Here is a 6,135-nt window from a genome sequence, read left to right as displayed (position 1 = left end):
GTTGTGCTTGCTTTCTTCCATGTTTTATAGTTTCTATTCATTTTTCCACAGTTATAATTGTGCACTATATTGTGCTTGATATCAACATTCATGTGATCAGTGAACCCGAGCACGTTGGCTCGATGAGTATCTGGGATCGGATTGCACGCCGCAGCAGATGTTATGTGGGATACCCTTTCCTTGTGTTTATATGGTGTTTTGTTTTCCCTCTGTGAGACGATTTAATGAAATTGTACTTTTGTTTTGTTACACCTATTGTACTTGTTAGATAGTCCTCATACCTTGCTTTCCTTCTATTTGTACTGCATAACTGAGTCATTGCTGGTTGGGTGTAAGAACCGTGCGGTGTGAGAATCTGTGTGGTTCCATGATTAGTTGTTATTTGGGCTGCTTGCTTGGTGTACAGATGGAAGAGCTTCTTGACTTGATGACTTCATGGGCGGCTATGAGTTCCCGCATGTTTCTTTATTATGGGCAGCATTGCGGAGGTTAGTATTCGACCTCAGATTGTAGTTTCGATGGTTCCGATAGGCTTGGGTGGTGATTTTGGACTTAGGCGTACGTCCGGATTTGGATTTGGAGGTCCGTAGGGTAATTTGAAGCATTTTGGCAAAAAAAATGGAAAGTTGAAGTTTTGGAAGATTGAGAGGTTTGCCCGAGTGTTGACTTTGGTGATATCGGGGTCGGAATGCGATTCCGAGTGTTGGAACAACTCCGTTATGTCATTTGGGACTTGTCTGAAAAATTTGGTGTCATTTGGAGTTGATTTGATATGGTTCAGACGTTTGGTTGCGATTCTAGAAGTTCTTGAAGTTCATGGTGATTTTCATGTGTTTTGAAATCCGATTCATGGTTCTAGAGGTTATTTTGGTGTTCCGATCGCGCGAGCGAGTTCGTGTTATGTTTTTAGACTTGTGTGGATTTTGGTATAGAGCCCTGAGGGCTCGGATGAGTTTCGTACGTGTTTCGGAGTGTTGGATGATTTGAAGGAGGAATTAGTATCGAAATTTGATAATTTTGGTATGGTTGAACTCGTATCAGAATGAGTGTTTGGGTTTCGTAAATGTTATCGGGTTCCGAGGTACGGTCCCGGGGAGTTGACTTTTGTTGACTTTTTTTACCAATTGTAAAAAGATTATAGCTTTGTTAATTGAAATTATTTTCTCTTGCATTGTTTGATGTATTTAAGTCGTCTTTGGCTAGATTGAGCCGAGCGGTCATGAATTGGTAAAGGAAAAGCTAAATTGAGTATTGAGTTGGCCGAATTGAGGTAAGTATCTTGTCTAACATTGTGTGGGGGAACCTACCCCTTAGGAATTGAGTCGATTGTGCTATCTTGTTATGTGGAAGTCATGTACGCAAGGTGACGAGTGGGTACGCAGTCTATATGTGGCATTGACCGGTTTAGATTGTCTAGTCTCTTCCCATTCCTTTGATTAAATTGTCATAACATGTGGCATCTCGTTGTTAGGCTACTCTTACATGCTTTATATGATGTTGTTAGCACTTATTTACCTCTTGCTCATTTTTTGGCCCTTATATGCCTTTGTTGAAGTTATTGCCATCCTTATTGTCTTGTTACCTCTTAATTATTGAGTTCCTCTATGAATATGTGCATAGCTGCTACATGTCCAAATTATTGTAATTGCATGCTTAATTATCATGTGCCTTACATGTCTTGTCATTTTTTTTAAAGGTTGTCGTATTTCTTTGATTTTTACATGGTTTCTTTGTTGTTGTGTACTCATACCCTCGGTTGTAAAAAATTCTTGTAATTTGAATTATTGAATTGTTGTTGTTGATTTAAATTATTTTACGGGGGATCGGGTTGCATGCCGCAGCAGGTGAAATAAGGGAGGATATTTATATTGTGACATTGTGATTGTACGGTGGGATCGGGTTGCACGCTGCAACAGGTGAAATATGGGTGAATTGTTATGGTAAAATAAGGGTGAATTATGATATTGATATTATATGGTGGGATCGGGTTGCGCGCCGCAACATATTATGTTTATTGTTATGATATTGATGTTGTACAATAAGATCGGGTTGCACGCCGCAATAGGTGAAATAAGGGTGAATTGTTATGGTGAAATAAGGCTGAATTATGATATTGATATTATATGGTGGGATCGGGTTGCGTGCTGCAACATATTATGTTTATTGTTATGATATTGATGTTGTACGGTAGGATCGGGTTGCACGCCGCAACAGGTGAAATAAGGTTGAATTATGATATTGATATTATATGGTGGGATCGGGTTGCACGCCGCAACATATTTTTGTATTTTGTATCCCCTATTTTATTGTATTGGCTTCAGTTCCTTCGTACGAGATTCTGAGAATTTGTATTTCCGATTTTCACTGCCTTCTGAGGATTTAGTTATTGTCATTGACTTACTGCCTTGCCGTCATTTCCTGAACTCTTTTGCCTAGTACTATTATTTTGGTAAATTGATTTTCGAGGTGAAGTTACCATGCTGAGTTATTACCGCCTGCCATGCTGAGTTGTTAGTAAAATGGTGATTTAAAATAAAAGAATTAATATCATGCTACCTTGCGTGACTTCTAAGTTAAAATTCGCTGTATATTTTGGTATTTACTATTTCTAATAGTTGTTATATTTTATTTCAATTGATTTTCCAACTTAATCTCCTTAACCTGTCTGAGGTTTTTATCTTACTTCAAAAGGAATTGTTATTATGATTTAATTTAATAAATTCTATATTAAATTCAATATCTTGTTCGATGTTGTATTTTATTTGTAAATATTATTTTTCTTCACTCAAATGATTTCTAAAATAAAATCATCTTTCTCACGGATTTCCTACCTGGTCTAGAAACTGAAATTTTACCTTGTGATGTATAAATAAAATCTCTGGAACATCTTAATTAGCATTTGACACGGATATTATGTACCGAGTAGCATGTGGGTTTTGCCGTGCAAAGTGAGATAGAAAGATGTGGGCATAAGGTGCCATGTGTGTTAAAGGTTTGGAAGTTGTGATTTATGATATGAGTTTACGAGCATTGGAATTGTTGGAATCGTGTATTAGAAACGATTTGATTGGTTGAGTTGACATTGTTTTCCCTACATGAGCACATTTATAATTCATCCGTACCCTAACTATGTTGTTGTTTAGTTACTTGGTTATTTCTCGTTGTCATTCGTGTTCCCCTTATTGTTATTATTGATTGTAATTTGATTTCTTTATGTTATTAGCATTACAATGATATTCCTTCCTTGTTAGCTTTATGTCATATCCTGCACAGGTTTATATTTTCGGTAGGTGTCTTGACCTGGCCTCATCACTACTCTACCGAGGTTAGGCTTGATACGTACTGGGTACCACCGTGGTGTACTTATGCTACACTTTAGCACATTTGTTTTGTGCAAAACTAGGTACTTCGAATCGAGTTGGTTTTGAGACTTATGCTTAGTGTGGCTGGAGACTTCAAGGTACACCTGCTGGACGTTCGCAGGCTCCGAAGTCACCTTCTATTGTATTTATTTCCATTGTTTCCTTTTATTCCGGAATAGTGATGTATTCATTTTGTATAATTACTCCTAGAAAGGCTTATGACTTGTACTACCGGTTTTGGGATTGTAAATTTGTATAAAGATTTCTATTTCGAAAATTTTCAATGTTAGTTAAATATTGTTGTTATTGCAGTCAACGTTAGGCTTACCTAGTTTTAGAGACTAGGTGCCATCATGACTCCTTCGGAGGGATTTTGGGTCGTGACATAGTCACTATGACTAGGTAAGCCTATCACACAACAACCTCAGGCTGGATATAAAAACTTAATATTAAATAAAACTTAGAAAAATGGCCCAAAACATAGCCAATATCATAATACAACTTTCACAATCCAAAACCCCGATAATACAGAGTCATAAGCTCTATGGAGAGTACACAAGATATTCCAAAATACAATACTTTTTTTGATTACTATTAAACAATAGCATAAATGGAGTAAGAGGGTGGCTCCGAGGCCTGCGAACGGAACAACAGGTATACTTTAAAGTCTCCAACTGCACATGCACCACTCTCAACCCAACACAATCTGAAGTACCTAGATCTGCACAAAAATGTGCAGAAGCATAGTGTGAGTACACTACAAACGGTACCTAGTAAGTATCAAGACTAACCTAGTAGAGTAGTGATGAGGTTCAAGTCAAGACTCTCACTGGACATAAAAACCTATACAGGATACAAATATAGAGCTAACAACGGAAATCAAGATAAATAAATAAATGGAAACAAAAGTAAACATGTGATAAAGATGCAAAATAATCAAAACATAGTTAAAATACTGTAACGATCCGATTGGTCGTTTTGAGAAATTGCATTTCGTTCAGCTGTTTGAAGTCTTGAGTAGCTTCATATGATGTATTATGATTTGTGCAAATCGTCGATTTTGGTTTTCGGGTGATTCAAGATTGATTTGGGAGAATGATTCTCATTTTAGAAGTTTTAAGTTGGAAGATTTGACAAAGTTTGACTTTTGTGTATTTGATCCCGAATCGTATTTTTGATGACTCTGTAAGGTCTGAATTGTGATTTTAGGCTTGGGCATATGTCCAGATTTGCATTTGGATGTTTCTAGAATGTTTCGGCACAATTTGACGAAAGCCGTCAATTTGAAGGTTTGGAAAGTTCATAAGTTTGACCGAGAGTTGACTTTGATGATATCGGGTTCGGACTTTGGTTCCGGGAGATGGAATAGTTTCTTTATGTCATTTGGAACTTATGTGCGAAATTTGAGGTCATTCCGAGTTGATTTGATATGGTTCGATATGAGTTTTGGAAGTTGAAAGTTCAAAAGATCATTAATTTTGATTTAAGGTGCGATTCATGGTTTGATGTTGTTATGTATGATTCGAGGCCTCGAGAAGGTCTGTGTTATATTTTGGAACTTGTTGGTATGTTCGGATAGTGTCCCAAGGGGCTCGGGTGAGTTTCAAACGTGGTTCGGATAATTTTGCCTCATGTTGCATTGCTGAAGAGGGTCTGGTGCTGGTGTTTCCGCATCTGCGGAAGAATGGACGCATATGCGAGCCCGTAGATGCCGACTAGCGGTCGCAGGAGCGAAAAGGGGCTAAGTTTGGGATCTCCGCAGATGCGAGATCTTTGGGTGCATCTGTGGATGCGCAGAAGCGTTGTTGTGGGGCGCAGAAGCTGGAAGTCCCGCAGATGTGTGCTTTCTGTCGCACCTGTAGTGTTGCAGTAGCACATGGTTTTTCGTAGGTGTGAGGGGTCACCTTTCTAGTTGTTTCCGCAGAAACGGCTCTTGTGTCGCAGAAGCGGCTATTTGTTCATATTTGCGAAATGCCTAGGCAGATTGTATTTAATTCGAGGGTTTGTTCATTTATTCATATTTTGAGTTGAGAGCTCAGTTTTAGGCAATTTTAGAGAGTATTTTTACCACATTTATTGGGGTAAGTATTTTATACTCGGTTTTGATTATATTCCATGATTCCATCTTCTATTTTGGCATTTGGTTGATGAATTTTAAAAAGAAATTGGGATTTTTTGTCTAAACTTTTCTAAATTGAATTTTTGAGTTTTGAACAGCGATTCAGAGCCGAATTTGAGTGAAATTAGTATTGTTGGACTCATAAATGAATGGGTTGTCAAATTTTGTGAGTTTTGTCGGGTTCCGCGGTGCAGATCCAGGGGTTGACATTTTGGTTGACTTTGAGAATTTGACTAAAGATTCGACCTTTATCGTTTGGATTTGCTTCCTTTGACATTATTTGATGTATTTAAGTTGCTTTTGGCTAGTTTCAAGCCGTTCAAAGGTTGATTCGTGCGGGATGGCATTTCTAAAGTATCGGTTAGCTTGCTCGGTATTTGATTTGGCTTGCACTAGGTAAGTAATATTCTAAATTTGGAATTGAGGGTAATTATCCCTGGGAAACATGTTATTTGAGATGTGTTGAGGTGACGCACATGCTAGGTGATGGACGTGTGGACGTGCACCATGGTAATCATGATTCAAGTTGACTTTTAGACTAGTACCAGACTTGTTCTGCTATCATATCTTGTTATATCCGTGTTTTCTCCTACTTGTTGATTACCTGAGCTGTGATTCATGTTAGAAATCATGTTTAGGCTATGTGCTTATTCG

The sequence above is a fragment of the Nicotiana tabacum genome, chromosome 12 (assembly GCF_000715075.1).
Source record: "Nicotiana tabacum cultivar K326 chromosome 12, ASM71507v2, whole genome shotgun sequence".
In the NCBI taxonomy this organism is placed as follows: Eukaryota; Viridiplantae; Streptophyta; class Magnoliopsida; order Solanales; family Solanaceae; genus Nicotiana; species Nicotiana tabacum.
This window is presented reverse-complemented; position numbering follows the sequence as displayed.